Genomic DNA, 7456 nt, shown 5'->3' with positions numbered 1-7456 from the left:
AGAGCGGCGGGCAGCGGGCGGAGCCGAGCCGAGCCGAGCCCAGCCCGCCGCCGCCCCCGCCCGCCGGGACGGGGCGGCCGGGCCCGGGGCCGCCCCGTCGGGTGGCGGGGCTCGGGAGCAGGTGGAAACGCAAGACCCCCGCCGTGGGGCCGGGACGCCCCCGCCTCGGGGCAGGGGGAACCGGCGGCCGGAGCCAGCTCCCCTCCCCGGGGGGGGGTTGCCTAGCCCGGGCTTCCAGCGGAGTCCCGGCCATTTCAGGTGATTTTTCCTTTTCAGGAGGAGCGGCCCTGCCCGCGGCCGCTCTGCCTGCACACCCCAACACCGCTGCCCTGAAACCCAGCACACCCCAGCTCCCCCAGTTTGCCCAGCTCCGGTGTCCCGCTGGCAGATCCTGCGCTGTCCTTGCTCAAAACCACTTGAGTAGTTCCTTCAGGTAGAGGGAAACTGTCTTACTCGGGAACCAAAATCAGTAAATTTAAAAAAAAAATCAGTAAATAAATAAAAGCCCGTATTAAATGCGCTTTTTTTGGAAAGCGCGAGTGCACAAACCCACCCCATCCGAGGTCCGGCCAGCCATTGCTACGTGCAAGCCCATCATCCAAAAGTCTTCAATAAATGGCAAGCCAGTGCTCTGACATCCCGGCACTGAGTTTTGTATGTTCTCAGCCCAGTGGTAGAGGGCTGCTGTAGCTTTTGGGGCATGTGGCTCTCGGGTGCTCTGCTGAAGGATGTCCATGAGTGACCAAGAGTTAGTGTCACGACCTGCTTTTGCTGGTGAGGGCTGGATGCTGCAGGTTATATGACTTTTGCTCTCTCTTCTTGAGCATACAAAGCCAAATCTTTATGACAGTGCATCTGGGCCATGACCGGAGACTAAAATAAGGTGCAGAAGTAATACTGGATGACAGGAGGGGACAAGTGTCCTTGGAGCGGAGCGGTGTGCCCTAGGGCCAGCCGTCCTATACTGGGGGGGGATGAAGGGTGGTAATCGAATTCTCTAGATTTTAAGCTGCGTGGCGGGACAATTGAAAATGACGCTCCCTTCTGCTGCACTCCATCCTGCTGCCACTCTTCCCCTGTCATGTGGAGGTGCTGGATGGAGTAGGAATAGCAGTGACGGGTGCTTGATGCCACGCGTGTAGCAAAAATAGATGTGGTTGGACTGCGATGATGCAAAGTGAGAAGAATCCTTTCTCCTCCAATTTCTTCGTCTTTGCTTTCAGTGCAGCTCCTGCTGGGCTGCTGTTTAGCAGCGGGGCTGGGGGCTCTTCTATCCCCAGCACCTTTTTGGGGTGCTTTTAGGCTGAAACATGTTGATAATGTCCTTTTAAAAAATCGCTTACCCTCATTCAGGTCATTAATTCATCCTCAGTGGTGAGCTATCAACAGTAATGAGGCAGGGAGCTGCCGTTTCATCACGTGAGGTCATCGCCACTGGGAAGCGGCAGGAGAAACCTGAGGTTTCTGGAGTAATTAGTGCCCACAGGTTGCAATACTCATTTATGAAGTAAGAGAAGATGCGTCACTTGGTCTTCTGCAGGAGCTGGATATAATATAGGAAGTCTCCTGCAATTACCTGCATGATCTCATCCCTTCTGTCCCTGATTTTTGGCTTTGCAGAAGGAGCTTGACAACCTTCTTTAGAGGTTTTCCCAACCCTACGGAGCTGGTACTCTCTTTCCCAGAGTTTTGGTGGACTGGTCTTGGTCCAGATGAGATGGTCAAGGGAAGTGTGTGTTTTGGGGAGGAAGATTTAAGAGCACCAATATAAAATAGCTGGCGAGGCAGCAAGCACACAGCCAAAGTTCAGGGTAAATGGTCCCAAAGGTGGTGCAGGAGCCAGCAGGAAAGGTAGGTCGTCTTCTAAGGGCAGCCTTGCAGGTGGGATGTGCAGCGAGATCATTCCTCTCTGAAAAGAGATGCTGACACGGAACAAGACCAGGAGGCAGCGGTGAGACTGATAAAAAGAGCAAAAAAACGTGAGAGCGAGGGAAGGTTGAGGGAGGTTTTGTTTAGTCTGGAAGAAGACAAGATAACAGGCTTGTGTATGTGAAGGGCAGCTTTGAAAAGACAGGAGAAGTTAAGAAAAACTGGTTGTTTTGTGATCAGACACGGGAACGGAAGGAGGTAGTGCCATTCCTTGGCTGGAGGTTTTGGGAGGAGGTAGGACTGACGTCTGGGACCACCACATCCACCCTGGTGCTGAGGCTGGCCTGAGGGATTCCCGAGTCCCCTCTAAGCTCGGGATAAATGAGTTGACCCACAACTCTCTTTTATCCCAAGCCTTTGGTAAGCCTGTCTTGCAGCAGGCATGTTGAGAGCAATCAGTTTTCCTCACCCTTTTCTGATGGACTGGTCTTACTGGCACCTGCAGTGAAGGCACTGGTTCGGCTTTTGTTAATGGATGCTTTGGGGAGGGCTGGCTGGGGCTGCGTTGGGGCATCTGTATTGGGATCCCTCCCTGGATCCCGCAGCTGGAGCATCCGTTCCCAGAGGGTGTTGGGAATGGGACAGAGAAGGGGACAGTGTGGGGATGGTGGGTCCTGCCTCGAGCCAGAGGGAAGGATATGGTGAAGCCATCACATTTCCATCAGTAGAGGGGCTCCAGAAATTGTGGTGTGCTTGGCAGGGCTGGCAGCAAGCTGGACTTGGGGATGATTCCATGGGGAACATCCTCCGTGAGCCACCCCTCATTGTCACCAGGGATGAGAGGAGCGCAGGCATCTCCCACGGCTGGAGGGGATGCGAAAGCATCAGTGGGAAAACATAACATCTGGCTGTGGTCTGGCCAGATCTCTCAGTCAAACCCAGACAGGCAAAGAGCATGGCTTTTCTGCCAGCAGACAAGAAAATCACATGCTGCTCTTTGCAGCCAAACATGGCAGGGTTATAGCTGCGGGTGCGCGCCCCAGGGGTGGATAAATGGGCTGTGCAATGGGAGGAAAATTGGCTGGACCACCCACTCACCGTGCTCCCCAAGTTAATCCGGCAGATAAAGCCCAGCTACCCCGCTCAGGAGAAACCTGCCTCGTCTCTCTGATGCACCCATTTTCCCTGAATCCTTAAGGATATTTTTAGTCATGCAGGAGAAATTTCAGCAGAGCTTTGCCCCATCCCTGCCTGTCCCAGCTCAGTTTCGGCAGCAAGATGGGATGCAGCTGCTCATCATTGTGCAGGGTCACCCTCTGGCTGCGGGCGAGACTGCTGGAGAGGCAGTACCAAAAAAAAAAAAAAAGAAAAAAAAAAAGCCCCACATAGACCCTCTCCTACACATTAACTACAAATTAAATTTGTTTCCTTTGCAAAAGGACGTATTTTTTTTCCTTCTGACCAAGTTACAGAAGTGATTTCGTGTGCCACGACGCGCTGCAAGAGGGATCGGTGTGCACTGGTGGAGTGGCTCCTGCCTGTCCTCCATTGCCATGTGCCAGGGATGAGGCACCGCAAGACTGGAGTTAACCCCAAATTTACCTCTAGTATAGTGCTGATGAACTTTCTTAAAAGTATCCTTTGGCTTTATACAAAGCTCCTAGCAAGAAAACTGAGCAGCTGCTGCAGAGACGAGGGAAGAGCATCACGGAACTGGCTGCAGTCAGCAGTGCTGAGTGCTAAGGCAGTCCACCTCAGTAGGGTGAGATTATCCGTCGTGAACAGCATAGTTGAGAAAATAATTCAGAATTTGGTTGAAAAACGCTTCTGTATTTTTGAAGCCACGAATGAAAATCTACTAACAGAATTTTGGAAGCTTTCAGGTCATCAGCCCTTAACACTTGGGCATGCCGAGGTGCAAGGCAACTCTCACGGCTGGGTAATTGAATTAATAACTGTGTCTCTGTTAATTACACCTGCCCAGGGGCTGAGCATGACTGAGACATAACTCTTAAGTTTTTAACGATGGGAATGGTAGACAGAGACTGTCAGTAGTGATGTACCAATAGCTCCTTCCCAACAGGCTAAAAGTCTTGCTGACTCTCCTAAGGTCTTGAAGGTATGGATGTCTAGGACCAAGGTGATCGAGCAAAGGCCAGGTGCCAGAGATGGACACCCAAGAAAGCCCTAAGGAGCCATACCCATCATACTGAAGCAGGAAAAAGAAAGGGTCAGCTTCTCTTAGTTCTGAAAGCAGCTCTGTTGGGGCGGGAGTACCTGCCTTTCATGTGATTGATTTGCTGGAACTGAAATGTGAACAATAAATTACTTGAACTCAAATTAAGGAGTTACTACAGAAAATATGATTTTCAGGAACTCGTGAGGTTCAGCAGAGAGCTGAAAGCTGCTGCATTGCTTGTGCAAGGGGTGCCAGGAGAGTCACAGCCCTGTGCTCTCCCTTCGGTCTCCTTTCCCTGTGGTCAGTGCTGTGCTGGACCCAGATGCTCTTAAGACCCAGTTTCAAGTTAATTTGTGCTTGTAAGCCACTTTACGAGTTGATTTTAATAATGTATTTCTGAATATAACTAAAACCACAACTACCCTTGACGCTATCAACCCTTGCATGCCGATGCTCAGCAGCTCCATCCAGCTATGCGGCCTGCCACGGGGACCCTCCTCGTGCCCAGGGAGATGCTGCGGGGCTGTGCAGGGACCGGAGCATCTCTCTTGCAGGGAAAGGCGCAAACTGACCCGAAGGAAACTCCACCTGCACACAGCAAGGAGAGACCAGCGGTGCAACAGCACAAACATTGCCCGGTTTCCTTTTTCCCCACGTGCTTTTAAAGTTTTTTATTTGTCCTACTCTCGACAGGAAAGTGGGTCAGCAAAGGTCACAGCATTTCACATCCACCCCAGCAGATGTTGCTTTCACAGCTGCCGCAGCAGAGGATGCTTCCCTACCGCCGGTGGGATTTCTGCTGAAGCGCAGGGTACGCTTCCCCCTTCCCTGCGATGAATTTCTGCGTTACACGCTGGCAGAGCATCAGGACATCCAGCAGTGATTCAGCCGCGGTTTCGAAGCGCATCACATACCACAGCAATCCGTCATTCCCGCATAACAGGGCAACATTACACACGCCGGGGAGCATCTGACCAGGGGCTCTTTCTGGACTCACAAGCAGCTGGAGTGATTCAGCAGCAGGAAACACCCAGACAAAAGGCTCTCCCCACTGCAAGGCTACAGCAGCCGATGCTTTCCCAAACTCTGGATACAGCTTTGAAATGGATTTTAGGGTGCACCTCAACACACCACGTCTCACCGACACAACATCCCCGTTTCCTTCCGTACCCTCTGCAGGGGAAAAGCTCGCGTTCAGCCGGACCAGAGCGCGGCTCCGCAGTGGATCTGAGCCTTACCAGAAGTACCAGGTATCACCGTGCGGGAAAGGGGTGGGAGGATGCTCTTCTGGCAGCTACAAGCCATCGGATTAACTCAGCTGCCAGGAACTGCACCACAAGTTGCGAAATCCTCATTTTACTAAAACATAAAGACGCTTACCAAAGGACACATGTTCTTGACTCCGCGTTTGTCAGCCCCTGCTGAGTGATTCAAAGGAAGCGCAAGACCACGGCTAAGAAAACACAATCAAAAGAACGAAGAGACTGCCCGCTCTGCAAAGGAGGAAAGTCGGCTCCGGCAGGTGGGACTCCACCTTCCCAGGAACGCTCCTGCACGCGTCCGTAAGGCGAACCGCCGCCCCGAAACACTCACAGCAGGCAGGGACCCGGCGCAGGGATTTGGGATGCTCTCGACACAGGAGCAGTGCTACACCCCCCACGGGATGTTTAAAAGGGAGTACCACTTGGTTAGGGATGGGATGTTACTGCTGATACAGTTAAAAATAATTACTGCTGAAATCCTGTTGCCCAGTCTTACATCCAGACAGTAAAAACAGATACAGATTTAAAAAAAAAAAAATCATGTATTTGCAAAAATCTTCCTAAGACGCCTGGCGTACTTGCTGGTAGCCTTCTTCCTCTCCAGGCAGCTGCAGCAGGTAGGGCTTATTTCTTCAGTCTCTTGCTTCATGCGATTGCGCATAATTTGCCAAACTGCTGCCGAGAGCAAAAGGGGAAAGCATTTTCTTCCCTACATCAGTGGAGAACACAATTTTTTCAGTCCAGAAATGAGTATACCACTATTCCTACACAAAAAACGTTCTCACCGTAAACCAATGTGGAAAGCCTAATATATCTCCTCCAACGCAAGATTAAAAAATAATTAGATCATAGATCTAACTGCATAGATTTACTGTGCAGGATGACAGATACACTGCGTAGTGTTTGCTCAAGATCTTTTAAATCCAATAGATAACTTAATAGCCAAAAGTCAAAATGAGTGATTCAGTGCCGATTTTAAGAATGACACATAGACTTGAGCAGCTCTTAATGAAAGCCCTTAAGTGCATTTATCCTTCATGGGACAGCAAGTGACTGGCTGCTCCTAAAAGAAACGGGATGTAGCTCAGAGAGCACTCGCCCTGGGATTACCTCTGGTTTACAGCACTATGAACAACAGTTCCCACTGAATAAAAATGTGGGGGTAGAACAGGCTTACCACTTAAATCCCAACCTGCGATGGCTTTGGTGGCACTTCTCTTTATAGCCGAGTGCCAGCACAGCAGCTCATCCAGCCACGTTTTAAATCCTGTAAAGAAAGGAAGACTGCAGAGGCAGGCTCCCGAGCATTCCTCCTCCAGCGCAAGCCCTCAGAAGTCGCTGCATGAAAACCTTCAGCTCAGTAGTACTCAACCGAACCAAACCAGGGTAAGTGCGAGATGGTGCACAGAAAGAAATCAACATTACATTGCTATATAAACCCAGGGGTTCCTCAACCTGTGGAACACTGTGTGCCACCCTGGTCCTTCCTTTCACCCCCCTCCAAAAAACAGACGAAGTTACTGAAGACTTCCACACAAAGATCTAACTAGACCTGAAAACCACAGTAAGACAAGAGATGACGGAGGCCACTGGTTAGAAATGGCACAGGAACGGATGGAGAGCAGCAGTCTGTCCCATTCCCATACAGGAGCAGGGGAAAAATCATCAAATAAAGGTCAGGAGGCTGCAGGTCCACAGGGTCCTGAAACTGCTCTTAGTCCATGAAAAAAGTGTGGAAATTGCTATGCAGGAAAAAAAGTAGAGGAACATGTGTTCAAAAAGCTGAGAGAACAGCGGCAGATATAGCCTAGCATCTCACTGCTCTTGCCCCATTTTCTAGTCCTCCATGCTTGGTCACCACTGGAGCCACGATACGAGGCTGAGGGAAGTTCTGGTCTGACAAAAGTACTTCCAAATCTTGCACAGAGTTTTCCTCTAAGTGTATGAAGTTCCTGAATTCGAGAAGGCAAAATGGTACTATACTGGTAGGAAAGCATCATTTGAGAGTTATATTGCATTTTAGCCACATATGCAGATAAAGATGTACTCTTTAAAAGAAGGACAATTATCAGTGAAGAAATAAGAAAAAGCGAAGTAATCTAAGTGTTCTTTCGTTGCCTTCTAAGTGTATGGTTACCTACTTCCA

This window comes from Nipponia nippon, unplaced genomic scaffold (assembly GCF_047370975.1).
Source record: "Nipponia nippon isolate SJK-2023a ecotype South Korea unplaced genomic scaffold, ASM4737097v1 scaffold_7, whole genome shotgun sequence".
Taxonomy (NCBI): domain Eukaryota; kingdom Metazoa; phylum Chordata; class Aves; order Pelecaniformes; family Threskiornithidae; genus Nipponia; species Nipponia nippon.
This window is presented reverse-complemented; position numbering follows the sequence as displayed.